This window comes from Canis lupus, chromosome 21 (genome assembly GCF_011100685.1).
Source record: "Canis lupus familiaris isolate Mischka breed German Shepherd chromosome 21, alternate assembly UU_Cfam_GSD_1.0, whole genome shotgun sequence".
Taxonomy (NCBI): domain Eukaryota; kingdom Metazoa; phylum Chordata; class Mammalia; order Carnivora; family Canidae; genus Canis; species Canis lupus.
The window spans coordinates 32,403,096-32,419,012 of NC_049242.1; the positions used below are offsets into that span (position 1 = coordinate 32,403,096).

The following is a 15,917-nucleotide window of genomic DNA, read 5'->3' on the forward strand; positions in this document are numbered from 1 at the left end:
AGTTCAGCTGCACTGTGGCTAGGGCAGGAAGTAAAGTTACCACAATTTTACCCTCCAGTTGCTCAGGGGTCTGTAAGAAGACAGGAAAATCATGTCAACCCAATGTTAAGTGTAGTGACAGGAAAAGTACGGGGAGCTGGGGTAGCAGTGAGATGCCACTTATTCAGCTCCTGAGCCACAACAGATGGAAGAGCCAGCCATGGGTTCCAGGAGAGGAAGGAGTTTGGACCATGTGTGACCTTTCCAAATATTTGGTGGGAGGGAAAAGAGAGAGAGGTGGGGGTCTGGGGTCCAGGATTGCCTCTATTGAGTGTCCATAGAGTCTCCATAAAGCCTTTGCCTGGCCTCACCTGGAGCCCACAGGCTCTGATTCTACTGCACATCCATTGCAACTTCTCCACTGCACATTGACCAATTGGGGTGAGAGGACCCTTCTCAAAGCACTGCTTAAAATATAACTAGCTCTGGCACAAGCACTCCAAAGACATGTGCCACAATTTATACTCCCTTGGGGGTGATGAAGCAAGCACAGAGCCCTCTGTGACACTCAGGATGCAAGCAATGGCACACTTTTAATGTTTTCTAACACAAGTCTGATGCCTGCCCAAGCTCACCAAGGTTGGTGAGAGATCCCATGTCCACTATTTGTAATGGGCTCTCTCTTCTCCTTTTTATCTTATAAGCACCTCAGGGATTACACATCCCAGAGACTCAGGGAAGCCCTCATCCTCAGACATGGCTGCCTCTGCTCCTGACCTGGGCCCATTCCCTCAGCTGGGACCTTCTCCCAAGCATTGGGTCCTGCTGTTCAGCCTACACCCACTCCTCTAGGTAGACCCAAAAACATTGTCTCCAAGGTCTTCCTGGAGTCTGAGGATGTATCCCGTGGACTAGACCTCTTGGAGGACCCACCTGAGGTTCATATGTTGGCTCAGTGCCCAAGGATCTCCTTTGGCCACCCAAGGTCTTGGCTTTCAGCAAGCCTCACCCTGTGTCCTCACTGGCCACTGGAAGAGTCTGGCTGCAGTCCCTTCATTGTCCCGCTCAAGGCCCTTCCAGCCTCTCCCTTCCCTGCAAGCTGACCCAGCTCTGTGACAATTCAGAAATTGTACATTTGGTGGGAAGATTAGGCCTTATTAAGAAATTTGTGCTAACGCACTGTGCTTAATTGGATTTGGAGAAGGACACAACATGGGCTGCTTGACATTCCAGGGTCCTCAGCAAAGTCTTGGGACCTCCTTGGCTCCTCCCCCAAAGCTGGCCAGAGCCCCAGCCCCATCGCCCCAAGCACCACAGCCTTCGGCCTCTCAGCCCAGTAACGGGGAAGTTAGCTGCCTAATCAGACTAATTAGCACTGGGGACACAAAGTCATAATCTACAAAGAATGCAAATGCCAGTTTTACAAAATGAAAACGCCATATGTGCAGTAATTAGCAAACCACGGGCACATTTTATAAATCATATTTATTAGTTTGTAAACAAATCAAGCTCTAAATGAAATGAAAGATGCCATTAACTGTGACTGCAGCAGTGGCAGTGCTGAGCAGGCCTGGAAATGGGGGCCTGGGGGTGCAGGGTAGAAGCTGACCCAGCAGCCCTGCCTAGGAACCCACCCATCCCCAGCTGACCTCGCTCCTACCCCAGGCTGGAGCTCTCCTGTGGGAGACTGGGTCTGTGCCTTGGCTAGCCAAGGCGCATGGCCACTTGTCCTCCTGCCAGAGCCCCTGGGGGGAATGACCAACTGCCCAACATCCCATGACTCTGGGCTGGTTACTAAGGCTAGGGTTTAAGCAAATGATTGTTCCCCCCATGATGGCAAGATGGCATCTGAATGCCAGCTCAGTACCAGACTTCTCTTAATTTTGGAGCTATGGGCCTCTTTGCCCACTTACATACTTCTGGGGCTTGAGGAAGAATAAAGCCAATGTCTCAAATGAAGGAACATCCTACACTGACCAAGCCTGCTTCCCTGCTTCTCAGGCCCTGCCATTCTCAGAGAAGAGCCTGGGGGAAGGAGGGCTTTCCCAGCTTGGTTCTCTCCTGTGCTGCACTAACATCAGTGGGGTCCTGCTTTGCACTCAGCCCTCTGCTGGGCACTGGAAGTGTTGAGGTGAAAGCATAAAGGTAAGTCTAAGCTCTCCAGGTGCTCCATACCCTGAGAAGGGCTCCCAGGGTGGATTGTAGTAGCGATGATTGTGTTCTGCTTAGCACATTATTTCATCTCCCATCTTTGGAGAACTGTTTTTTTTCTTTTTCTTTTATTCTTTCTTTCTTTTTTCTTTTTGTTTTGACAGAAAGAACACCTCTTTCTGTCCCATGTGGCCATAATGAGGTTCTCAGTCCAGGTATCTGGTACCACGTTCTCCACAAGGTAAGCATGTAATACAACGGGAGCAGTCATTGCATTGTACATCCTAGACCCCATGACATAGCTGGGCCCATCACTCTCTTTATCCAGATTTTCTCAATTGAGGTGGAGGGGTTGTCAACTTCAGAATGATTTGATTGCCAAATTTGGCCTATACAAGGAGCAATGACTATAAATCTTATAGAAAGAAACCCAAAAGTTCATCGGCAGTTTCAAAAATAAGATTAACATCTCCATGAACCAGAAATGGAATAGAAATCTAAAATGGTAAATGGAACCAAAGCCATAATTTTGCTGGGTTCTGGGTCTGGCATCAAGCAATGCAGTTGACAGTTCAACCCTTGTAGGTTAAGGGGATGCAAATGGTCCTTTAGGGGTAGGAAGCAGCGTTGTGGTCAGGAATGAAGGCCAGATGACTGGCTGACTCTGTGATTATGTTTGGGACACACCATTACACCCATGCAAACTACTATTATAAGAGTTGGTTTGGGATAAGAATGGGTAAACATGGATAGGGAGAGAGAGGGAGAAAAGGAGGAGGAAGAGAAAGGGAAAGACAAAAAGAAATCCCCACTTAAAGTGAATCTATGAATCAATATTCCAAGATATATGAAGAGATTTATTACCAGAAAAAAAATCCATAATCTGAACAGAAATTCACTCTAGATAAAATTCACTAGACAGAAGTATCTGTAAGTACATTTAGAAGTTCAAGGAGATAAACTCTTAATAAAAGAAAACTATATATATATATATAATAAAAACAAGTACAAATTACAAGTGGATATGAAAATGAACCAATTAGAAATCTAGGAAATGAAAGATAGAGTCACTGATATTAAAAGTTCCAATAGACAAAATAAATGCGATACTGGGCATAGTTAAAGAGAGAACCAGAGGATTGAATTGGAAGTTAGAACTGGAGAAATTCACCGAAAATGCATCAGAAAGTGATAGAGTTAAAAAAAAAAAAAATATATATATATATATAACAATGGAGAAACATGGAAGTTAGATTGAAGAGCTCCAACGTGTGTCTAATAAAAGCAACATATGAAGAAAATGAAAGCAATAGTAGAAAAGCAATATTTAAGTGTAATTGTCAAGAATTTTCCAAAATTGAAGAAAGCTAAGAGTTTTCAGATTTAAAAATCTGCTCATTGTACTGAATTGGAAAAATAAAAATAGATCCACATCCAGATACATCATAGTGCAACTTCAGAACATCAAGGGTCAAGAGATCATTTAAAAGCTACTAGAAAGTAGAAACAGATCATGACAAAAATCCAGCTAGACCAAAGCAGGATTCTCTTCAGCAATAGTGGATGCCAGAGGAAAATGAAATAATATCTTCAAGGTGCTGAGGAAAAATGACAATCGATCTAAAAATTTATGCCCTGCTAACCTTATCTGAAAGTGCAGGCAAAATAAAACTTTTAGAGGGGGAGGGGCAGAGAGGGAGAGAGACTCTTAAGCAGACTCCACCCCCAGTGCAGAGCCTGACATCGGGCTCCATCTCACAACCCTGAGATCATGACCTGAGTCAAAATCAAGACATGTAACCGACTGAGCTACCCAGGCGCCTTGACAAAATAAAACTTCTTATAGACATGCAAAGACTATAGCCTCTTACTGAAATAAATATGTCCCCTAGTAAGAAGAAAAGTGGACACAAAGTAAAAGCAAATGGGGTGTAGAAACCATGGATGGCCACAAGAAATAATAAGCGTGTGTTGGAAAATTCAATTCAGTGTTGACTACAAAAATTAATAATGATACCCATAGTATGAATATTTAAAATAGGTGAAACTCAACTTCTAAATGAAGATTACTGAACGGATAGGGATGCTCAATACAGCATCACATGAAAAAGAAAGAAGGAAAGAAGGAAAAGCAAAGCAAAGAAAAAAGAAAGGTCTCCAGGATGAGAAAGAATGTATTTATTGCTAGGACAGTAAGCAGGAAGTGATGTTGTAGTGTCCCATGGTGGTGGTCGTAGGGTTTTAACACCCAAGCAGGGACAGGAGATTTAGCCTCTTGCCCATGAAAAGCACAGAGCTGGAACTAAGTCCCTTGTAAATGGCTGGAAGCACTGAAACGCTGCCATCTATATGAAAATGGAAGTAGAAAAAAAACTGAACTCACAAGCTGAGGAAGCAGCAAGCAAGCATATTATATGCCTGGGGTGGTGGATGAGAGGGGGAAAGAGCCCATGAGAAGGTAAAGACTTGGGAATAAAACGGAAGCAGGTATGAAGTCCCCAGTGCATACTGCCTGTGGGGTGTAAGATCCATGAGCTAAGAGAATAAATGGGTCTGGGGGGCCAGAAACAGGAACCATGAAACTGCTTAGGAGGAATATTTTGACAACTATGACACAAGAGATTCCAAGAGAAACAAAACCCCTTCTAAAGATAAGCACAGAAAAGTTACCAACTACATGGGGAAATGAGGCACCATGAGGGAGAAACAGGACAAATAAGATCATCTAAAGATTCCTGATAGGTCTCAGAGAAAAAAGCAGAAAGAATGGTGAGGCCATATGAGAAAAGAAAATGGTTAAGAATTTTCCATGGCTGAAGAAAGAGATGAGTCCCCAAACTGACCCCTTATGTCCTGAGAAGGACAAATAACACATATCTACCCCTAGATACAATATCAGGAAACTTTAAAATGCTAAATGAAAGAGAAAAGCAACTAGAGGACAAGAGACAGCAGAATCTCTGGAAAAGAACAACAGTTGGGCTCACAGCTGATTTCTCAGCAGCCAGATTGATTTCAGAAGACAATGGAAGGACATCTTTAAAGTACTAAAAGAAAAATAACCAGCAATGTATAATTCACCCTGAATCAAGACAAAATAAAACACGTCAGGAAAAGTCAGAGAGTTTATACTCACAATCTTCTCTGAACTAACAAATAAAGATTGTACCTTAGAAGGAAATCAAGACCAAAAAGTAGTAATGATGAGCAAATATAGTAGAAAACATGGTTGGCTAATCTAAACAAGCATCACCTACAAAAAATAAAGATTAGCCTCTGAGAGGAGTTAAAAACAGCATAGAAATGGGGTGCCTGGGTGGCTCAGGCAGTTAAGCGTCTGCCTTTGGCTCAGATCATGATCCTAGCATCCTGGGATTGCCCAGTGTCCAGCTCCCTGCTCAGTGGGGAGCCTGCTTCTCCCTGTCCCTCTGTCCCTACCCCCCCACTTGTGCTCTCTCTCTGTCAAATAAATAAAATCTTAAAAAAAAAAAAGAACAGAGTAGAACTAAAGTACTTTATAACAATAACACGGAGATGGGAGCAGGTACTGGAGTTAAAACATTTAAAGATCTTTGTATTGTAGGAGGCAATTAAAGATATTAATTATATTTAGACTTAAAAAAAAAGTGTAACATCCAAACGACTATAGAGGAAAAAAAAAAAGGTAATAAAAAGAACTCAGTAAATTCAGTTGAAAGCAGGAAAGGAAAAGAAACAAAGAAAAAAATACATGGTGAAATTTTTACAAGATGGTATAAAAAACACCAAGTTTATCAGTAATCACAATTCATTTCAATGGATTAAGCTCACTTATTGCCAGATAGTCTGAGATTTTTAAATTCCAGTTATAAGTTGTTTATAAGAGATATAACAACTAAAACATAACAGTGCAGAAAACTTGATAGTAAAAGGATAGGAGAACATATAAATACTAACTAAGGAGATATAGTAATAGTATAATGTTATAAGATTATAATAATTATTATAATATTACACATATAATTCTATATTATATATGTAATATAATTATATATTATAATGTAACAGAAGTGAAAGAGATTTTAAGGCAAAAATTTTTTTTGAGTTTTTTTTTTAAGATTTTATTTATTTATTTGAGAAAGAGAGAGTGCAGGACAGCACAAGCAGGAGGAGGGGCTGAGGGAGAGGGAGAAGCAGGCTCCCTGCTGAGCAGGAAGCCTAACATGAGGCTCCATCCCAGGATTCTGGGATCACAACCTGAGCTGAAGGCAGATGCTTAAGTGACTGAACCACCCAGGCACCCAGAGATTGTAAAAAGGTGAATATTTACTGATAAGAGAAACAATTCAATAGGAATCTACAGTGATACTGAACCTGATTGTTTTTAATGACGTTAACTATTAAAATGACAGAATTTTGAGGGAAAAATGAACAATATATTAAACAAAATTATATAGTAAAATGTGGGAGAAACTGATAAACCTACAATCATCATGGGAAATTTTAACACTGCTCCTTCAGAAACTGATGGAACAAATGATTAATAAGAACATATACAGCCGAATACCTGTGATCAAACTACACAATTAACTCCTCCTTAATGTATGTATGTAAAACCCCATATCCAATAAAGAGTATACTTTTTTTTAAGTACACATGGAACATTAACAAGATTGACCATATAATAAGCCACAAAGGACGTCTTAACAGATATTAGAAATCTGATATAATTAATGACACATGTTCTATGACTCCAGTTCAATAAAATTAGAAAACAATAAAAAAAGTTAGGTCCAAAAATATCTCACTTTTTTGTTGTTGTAGTGAATTATACTATATGTATAAAAAAGTATACATATTTTACACAGAATGTAAAGAAATACAATGAAGTAAACATCTATGTACCATCACTCAAATTTATAAACAGTGTATTTCCAGAATCTCAGAAATCTGTGCACTCCTCTCCATCTGCATTCTCTTTCTGCTCCACAGCGGCAACTGCCATCCTGACTTTTAGGAAGATAATTTTCTTATTTTTTCTTACTGTTTTGTTACTTATATGTACATCCCTAAACAATATTGGTTCTTTGCCTGTTCTTTTTCTATTAAAAAGATCTATATTCTGCATGGTATCTGCATGTCTCCCTTGTATCTAATCATACGCTGGGCAAAAGGAATATAGAGGTGGATTATGCATGGATCCTGTCATCTAAAGGACCGCGTTTGGTTGTGTGATGGGTCCTTGTGACACAGGATGAAGTAACTATGGGAGCACGAAGAAGGGGTATCATCACAATCAGACTAAAGAAAAGAGATTTTTAAAAATATTTTATTTATTCATGAGAGACACACACAGAGAGAGGCAGAGACACAGGCAGAGGGAGATGCAGGCTCCATGCAGGGAGCCCGATATGGGACTCGATCCCGGGACCCCAGGATCATGCCCTGAGCCAAGGCAGATGCTCAACTGCTGAGCCACCCAGGGGTCCCGGGAAAAGAGACTTCTTAAAGAAGTTGATATTTGAGATGAGTCTTGAAATTAGTAGTCTTATTTTCCAATATGATAAGGGAGGTGAGACCTGCTGACAGTTTAAACAGAGTGTGAAGCAATTCAGCTATTGTCTTAGTTAAGATTCAAACTAGGCAAACACACAAGATTTATATTTACATAACTGAAAACCAGGTGAGTGAGTTCAGGCATGGCTGGATCCAGGCACTTAATAGATTTTCAGACTACTTCTCTCCACATCTTTCAGATAGGCTTTCCCTACATAGGGAATCAGATGGTCCTCAAGAGCCTGGGACTCACTTCCTTTCAGCACAGTAATATCATTAGGAGATGGTCTCTTTCATAAGTGCCAGCCAATACTCCCAGAGAAGACTCTTAATAGGACCTGTTTGGGTGATGTTCCCATTCTTGAATTAACCACCGAGCCTAAAAGGATGGGGTATTATTATCTTAGATCACCAACTTAGGTCACCAACCAGCTTCATTCCAACCACATAGACCTGTTTCCTCACAAGAGAGGATTCCATTCTCAGAATGAGAAGAAATCCTAAGGGAGCAAAAACAACCGGCATCACTCAAAGCATGAGAGACTGCTGTCCATTTGAGAACCTGCTAGCTGTCCGGTAGGAGTGGAGGGTCTGATGAAGGGGGACGTGGCCAGAAAGAGGCTGGGAGGTGAGGGTGGGGCACAACATGTGGACTACGGAGTTGTATCTTATCCTGAATGTAATGGGAGCTTCACAGTGGTTGAAGCAGAGGGCAAGGAGTTCGAATGTCCATTTTAGAAGGATCCCTCTGGGGCCTGTGAGAGGGAGGATTGTGACTATAATTCTGGTGAGGGGCATAAGGAAGCTGTGTGGGGCAGGGAGCAGGGAACAGTCAGTCGGAAGCTGATCAACAAGTGGAGACTATACATTGGGGTATAAAGAAGAAAGAGTCAAAGTGCAGCCACATTTCTCATCTGGGTATCGGGTATCTGGGTTGGGGTGCTCATGGGAGTCTGAGAGACATGGGCTCCTTATGTTATGACAGTTTGCTCTGCACCTCTACTCCGCGTCCTCTAGTCCAGTCCTCTAACCGGGTGCTGGGTACACTCTAGGCTCTGCTGCTGCCTTTCTTTTTTCCTTTTTTTTTTCTTTTTTTAAGATTTTATTTATTACTTTAGAGAGAGAGAATGCACAAACGGGGGTGGGGGGTGGGGGGTGGGGTGGGGGGGTGGGGAGGGGAGGGGGAGGGAGCAGCAGACTCCCTGCTGAGCACAGAGCCCAACCGACCATACCGGGCTCAATCCCAGGACCCTGGGATCATGACCTTAGCAGAAGGCAGATGCTTAACCAACTGAGCCACCCAGGTGCCCCTAGGCTTCTGACAAATTTTTGTGGAGAGACCAATCAAGAGTTGCTTTGAATTGTAGGTTTAAGTGAGGCCTGCACTTCAAGGCATAAGTTTCCTTGGGATCCATTGACGAGTCCTTGACAGTCCCACTGAGGAGGGCTGAGGCTGAGCCAGTACATGTCTGTGTCTGTCTGTCTATCTGTGTGAGATGACCTTCCCACCTACTACACTCACCCCCCAACTTCCCCATCCCTGAGGGCCAGGTGCCCAGGGCCAGGCATTCTGCTGGCAGGGATAAGAGTGAGCTACTCCAGCTCTAATATCCAGCCTGGTGTGGGGGTGTCTCTTCTCACCCCAGTCAAACCTGCCAGAGGAAATCCCAGGGAAGGGAGTGATCGAACCCGTGTCCTAACTAACCCTAGCCAGGGAGAGTGCTTCCAGGAGGCACCAGGCTCCAGAGAGTTGTGCTCTACCCATGCCCCTGTCAGGTGCTCTGCAATATCTCTTCCCTGTTCACTCTCACAACATTCTACAAGGCAGATAGTAGCAGCACCCCCAATTTACCGTTGGGCTGTAAACTGAAGCCCAGCAAGGCAAATCAAGTTGCCTGAGCCCTCTCTTTGGTAAGTGGTGGATCAAAGCACAGGTCTGATCAGAATCTCAGGCCTGGCAACACTTTCCAGAACTGTGGTCAGGATGCAGGCACCCTGCAGTGGTAGGTAGGACCACAGGGCTCTTGGAAGAAGATGCTGAGCTTGGATTTTCCTGGGCTCCAGAGGGAGCAGGCCCAGCTTTAAGGAGCACACTGGCCCGGCCCCCTGGGGCCTGGGGTCCTTGGGGCCCTCACAGCCCAGCTGGCGGTGGCAAGCAGAAGGCCAGGAGTGGTGGGGGTGGAGGTTGGGGGACGGCTGGAGGAGTGGGTGGCTAGGGGTGGGTTAATGCTGCTACCTTATGAAGGACATTTTTCAATTGAGCCAGTAACTAGAGGCCCTGGGAGCGTGTTCTATCTCAGCAACTCTACAATCGGAGGATATGAACTGGCTGTGAGAAAGCCATCAGGGGCTGGCTATTCCCGAACTCTTAGAAGGCACAGAGCTAGATTTAATAAAAGGGGAAAATGAAACATTTTCATTAGCACCAAATTTTCCATTTAATTTAGACTTTTGCAAAATAAGTGGCCTAATTACTGCCATGATTTGAGCTTCTCAATAGGTTTTTCCTCTAAGAAGTTGCAGACACCACACGGACGCTGTTCTCCAGAGCCTGCCCTATGTCAAAGTCCCCCACAGCCTCCCCTAGAAGCAGGAGGGCTTCTGAGGCCTGAGGGGGGTTCCAGGGCAAGCCACAGAGGGGAGCACTGGCCGGCTGGTTCACTGGGACCCACACAGCCCTCTTCTCCCCCACCCCCTGCAGCATCCAGTGGGGAAGCTGCCATTCTGGGGCCTGGGGACCCTCGACACCAGCCTAGACTGTGTCTGAGCCATGGCCCGAGCCTTACCTGAGTCCCAGCTCTGCGTCCGGGAGTTTGCTGAGCAGCAGTGAGTTGACTGTATCTTCTACCCCATGGTCTGGCTTTTGCCTTTGGTGCTGTGCACCCTGGCCCTCTGGTCTTCACCTATAAAAATGACTGCAGCCCAGCAGGATCGCGCCACCCACCCCCCCCCCCCCCCCCCCCCCCCCGGGCCACTCACACTGACCCGGCCAGTCCTTGGGAGGTCAAGGAGGAAGCAATCTCTGCCCTGGTCCAGACCCTCGGGGGCCCTTGCTATCGCCACCCTGTATGGAGGCTGGGTGCCTGGGGCTGGAGCCACTTCCTTCACCTCTTTTCACCCCTCCCCCCCACTCCCCCTCAACAGGCCTTCAGCTTTTTCCTATTCCCTCTGCGCTTGAGAAGAATCAGGGATTAAAGAAACAGAGCAAGAAATTGCCAAGAACTAGCCTAGCAGAAGATCAGATAGAGTGATGGAGAGAAGGGACCCTTCCTCCCAAAACAGCTTGGAACATCCGGCCTGGTGGGGGCCCAAGAGAGATGGGGTAATCCGGTGGGCAGGGGCAGGGTCACCTCCCCACCATCCCCGACTGAGACTCCAGGTCCCCTCCTCTCCCAGAGAGCCAGTTGGAGTCAGGGCTTCATCACTGGGCCTCCGCTCTTTCTGGAGAGCTTCCCTTCCTGCCCAGAAGAGCAAACCCCACTCCGGCCCCTCTCCAAGCCAAAGCCAGCTGCTCCAACACCTCCTAGGACTCCTGCTCCTAATTTCCAGAGTCCAGGCCCCATTTTAGCCTCAGCACCCCAGTTCTGGTCCTCCTTTCCATGGGAGAGCCAGGCGACCCCAAGCCCCTTATGGAAGAGCAGCTAGAGGCACACAGGGCCTCACCAAAAATCACATTATAACCAGGAAGTTGGTAAAACAAGGTAAGATGCTTCCTAGGGAGCCACGGCTTCCCTCAGACCAACAGCCCTGGCCAACACTTGAGGAGGGTCTTCCTCTATTGGCAGTTTCTTAAAACGGTCCTTGAGTGGAGCCCAGAGAGTCACAGAGGGAAGTCTTTGCTGTCTACTGGAACATTCTCTGTGGCCCCTGTTCTCATGGAGCTCGAGGGCCAGTGGGAAAGAGGCAGGTGATCATCTCCCCGTTTACAGACAAAGAGACTAAGCCCTAACATCGGGTAAGGTGTCCTGTTGGTCCTTCAGCTGGGGAGTGGTAGAGCTGGGATCCAAGCTGATGCCCTTAGCTTGGACACTTCAAAAAAATAAAGTTTCACCCCCCCCCCCCCAAAAAAAAAAACTGAGGCCCTTAAAGGATGAGCCTATGTTTGTTTGCTATCACTACAATTTTACCTTTACATACAGCAAAGGGTGTAACTCAATGATTTTTTTACACATGCTTATACCCGTGTAACCAACACCCAGCCCAAAGCCTAGATTTCCAGTGTTCCAGAAGGCTCCTTTGTGCCTCCTCCCAGTCAGTACCCTCCCGCAAAGGTAATCTCTATTCTGCAAATCTTGGCACTTGTTTGCAGGAGAATGGGGCTCTCCCAGGTGCCTATGACTAAGCTGTTACTGGAAAGATGGCATGACCCAGCACCATGCTGGTACATAGGAGGAAACCCTGGCAATTTGGGGAGTGAAGAGAGTTTAATAATGTGGGAACTACAGGTGTTAACAGGACTGTTAATTTGGACCTGCTGCCTCTCAGCCGGTGTCAGAGCTCAGAGACTCTGAGCCAAAGTCTTTGGTGGGAGCTGTGGGAGGGCCTCCCCTGTGGCAGAACCAGACCTGGCCCACAACCCCTTCTGGGGGTACACCAGCCTCAGGACACAGTGAGGGTGGGGCAGGTAGGTGGGAAGCTAAAACTCTCTAGGGGTCCGGCCTATACTTTCCTTGAGGTTGGACCACAGAGACTGGCCAGTGGGGATTCAGTGTCTACCATCCACAGCAGTGAAGGCTGTCGGGAAGCAGGGAAGCAGGGTCTGGCCCCAAGAGGCCTTCGGGGTCTCAGAGCCCCCCAGGCCCCACCCCCACCCCACCCAGCCATCATCCATTGGCTGGGAAGGGACCACACCTGCTGATCCTCCTTAACCCCAGGCTGCCTCTTTGTCTCTGAGGCAGGCCAGCCTATTCAGTGTTAAAGTCGCTGGAGTGTCCAAGGAGACATAAAGAAAGTTTAGAGACTTTTAATTTGCCAGCTCGGCCTCTCCCACTGGCCAGCGGGTTGAGCATTTATGGAGGAGGGCAGCCGCAATAAAGGCTTATTGTTCTTCCTCTGAGCCACTGCTTGGTGACTCCTTTCTTAAGTGAGACAAAGGGAACCCAAGGCCCACAGGCTTCCCCAGGCCTGGGGAGTTGGGTCCACAATTAGCAGACAGCCACCCCAGAACCAGGCCTTGTGGGGAGGGTCCAACTCCACCTCCATCTGGGCTGCACCCACGGGAATGCTCAAGTGGGGTGTGGGAGGCACAGTCCATGGGGGACTCTGGAGGACCCCAGAGCACCAGGAGGCAGGACGCCGGCAGGGAGGGGCCCAGAAGTCGTGCTATAGGGTTGCTATGCAGCCAGAAGAAAAGCAGGTGCGAGGGACGCAGGGGATGAGCCTCATTTTCAGAGTCCTCTGTGAAAAGTAGGGGAGTATCCCAGGAAAGGTTTCCAAAAGCCAGAGAGGCCACCTCAGGAGGGAGTGAATTCCCAACCACAGGAGGTGTGTGAGCAGAGGCCAGAAGCCCACCTGCCAGGAGGGGGCCCAGAACAAAGGCTGAATTCTGGCTGAGGAGGTCATCTCCAGTGCCCTAATGCCAGGCTCAGGATCTCCAAGCTGGCTCTTTGGTCAGACAGGAACGGGGGGAGCAGAGGGATGTGGTGACCTTTTTCAAAGACACTGCACTTGAGGCATCCACCAGGTGCTGTACCCCTGGGAGCAGGTGTCCCATGCCCCTGGAGAATAGAGATCCAAAGGAGGCACCATGTCCCAGAGCAGCTCTTGCGGGAAGTTCCTTGTATTATATCCCATGGCAGCATGGCTCAGCCCAGAAGGAGCCTGAACAGTTTATCTTTCTGCCTGCCCTCACCTACGAGAAGGCCTGATACCTGTGGGTATCCTGGTAGATAGTGATGATGGGAACGTCCTTTCTTGCTGTCCATTACCTCCTCTGGAGAGTCTCCTTACTTCTCTGCCCAGGACATCAATGGCTTTGGAGACATTGTGCAGGTAGTCAGTTGCTAAATAATGACATTTTAGGCCACAAGGCTGCGGGTAGAGGGGCAGGTACGGCCATCATGTACACTTGTGTAAGTTGTTCACTGCACAAGGGTTAAGGGGGCAAATGAGAGTTGGAATCCCGACTTTGCTCTGCTTTCCAAACCCTGGCCCTGTATGCTCACCCCTGCCTGGAGGAAGGGGAACCTTTTCCTAATTTTAATATGCACAGAGGCACAATAAGGGCCAGTAGAGACCCTGAAAATGCAGCCACTTGGTTCATGAGGGCTATTCTTGCCACTGTTCAGCTCTTCCCTCTTCAGGTCACTCTGACCAAGGGTCACGTTTCCAAAGCTTTGGTGACAGTCGCAGAGAGAGTTCTAGTGCATCCATGGGTCCATCCCCAGCATGTGGGGTCTTTCCTGGGATTGGCAGCGAGAACTGGTGCCTGCGACACCAGGCTTCAGCCCCAGTTCCATCCTTGGGAGCTGCTACCTCGGTCCTCCCGCCTCCCAGCGCCTCTCTTCCTCGGGTAATTGGATTGGGGAAAGGGAGTGTTATTTACTAGTCGCGTGGACCTGTTCCTCTCAGACCCATCTACCCTCCCTTTTCTCTGTCTTGCCAAAGAACAAAGATTGGGGATGAAATAAATTTGATAATAACCAATAAGGACCCCCAGAGAAAATAAAGCAGCTTTTATTAAACTTCTTCCAAGACCTTTTGTGCTGAGCCTCTGCAGGCTCTCTCGGTGGCGCCTTGGCAGGCCTGGCTCTGTCCCTGCCGGCAAGGGGAGCCCTCCGTGGGGCCCTCGTGGTCACCCCCGCAGAAGCCCTGCGATAACTCCGGCCATCATCCCGCCCAGGGCTGTCTGGAGCTGACTCCTGAAAGGCAGTCACAAGCACAGAAGAGCCTCTGGCTGGGTGTCGCCTGGCTCTGTGGTTTGGGCAGAGCGGCCTGTGGGCCAGGCCGAGGCTCCAGGTGGCTGGTGCCCCTGGGGCCGGCTCCGGAGGAGACCGAGTGGAGCCTGGGGGCCTGCTGCCATTCATCCCCGGAGTCATCTCTCCAGGTTGAGTATGGCACGATTTAATGCTCCCATTCCTCCATTCCTGCTCTGCATGACAAATTGTTTTAATAAACATAAACCGGGTAATAATAAAGTCATAATAAGCCCGCAACTCACCTTATATCACTGCAGTTAAATCCTCCCATAAGCCGGCGCTGGTTACAATGACAATTACGGCCGGGCCAATCCGCAGGCAGGCCTGCGTGCGGACAGATTTAATATCGTTTGTAAATATGATTAGTGGGCTGTCATGTTATTGCAGGCTGCTATTTACATTTCTCTCCGGGGTTATACACTCCGCCAAATCAACATTAAGTAGTGGGCCTCTCTTTCCTCCTTAAATCATACATTCCCTCTGCCTGAGCCAATCCCGCTTAATGAAGAAAGGGAACCTGACGGCAGGCGCTGGGCAGATCGGAGCCTCGCCTCGGCATTTTTCTGAAGACAGATGGGCACCGGGAGCCCCCAGAAAGCTGCGCCCGAGACTCCAGTGGGTGTTCGGGCCCTGCCTGCTGAAGCCCCCTCCCCTCCCACCCACGGCCCCTGCCCCCTCCCTGCCTGCTCGCTTATGAAAAATGTTCAAATAATGAATGGTTGTTGTTTACAGAAGTAATTTCATGCTACATTTCCATTATTGCCTGGATTTGTTTAGCTCCGCACACTACCCCATTGCCTACGATGAACTTTTAAGGAAATATTGCTGGCGCTTCCCGCTCCGCCGTTCCGCTTCTAATGGAAGCCGCTTGCATTTGAGACATATTGTGACACTTCATAACTGTGTGCAAATAAGCATTCTTAAACTGCTAGGGTCAATTAATCATTGTTGCAGAGGCTGATCTGCTCCTGGGGCTCCGGAATCCACCCTACTGGGGAGGGAGGTGGGGTAGGGGGAGAGCTAAGTAGAGGGTGGAGGGTGCAGGGGACAGGGGAGCACCAGGCGCCAGGGCTGGGCTTTCCAGATCATCCCTCGCTGGAGGTAATACAAGTGTGCTCCTCTCTCGTCTTCAGAATAGTTGAGTGTGGGCCTGTGGAGCAGAGTGAGGGATGGCTAGGGCGGGGGCTGCACGGAAGAACGGAATAAAACACGAATACCATATGCCTCCTGTGCCTTCTTAAAGAAATCCTAGACAGGGCTTCGTCTTGAGATGGCCCCCATCCTGGTTACGTTTGCAAGCGTTTGCAAGCGTAATATATTGAAGCGCTCTGCTGC

The 15,917-nt window shown here is 47.5% G+C and overlaps 2 long non-coding RNA genes across 2 annotated transcripts in view; both read left to right on the plus strand.

The window, feature by feature from the left end:
* The window catches only part of LOC106560205, a 52,090-nt gene that overhangs the window by 33,146 nt on the left and 3,027 nt on the right, over nt 1-15,917 (plus strand). Inside the window, exon 2 of the long non-coding RNA XR_005375725.1 lies at nt 2,295-2,371. This is a non-coding gene — a long non-coding RNA (uncharacterized LOC106560205). The remainder of the gene's footprint in view (nt 1-2,294; nt 2,372-15,917) is intronic.
* Nucleotides 8,140-11,710, plus strand: LOC111091550. Its single transcript, XR_005375724.1, has 4 exons — nt 8,140-8,241; nt 10,367-10,491; nt 10,810-10,987; nt 11,451-11,710. It is a non-coding gene; the product is annotated as an uncharacterized LOC111091550 (long non-coding RNA).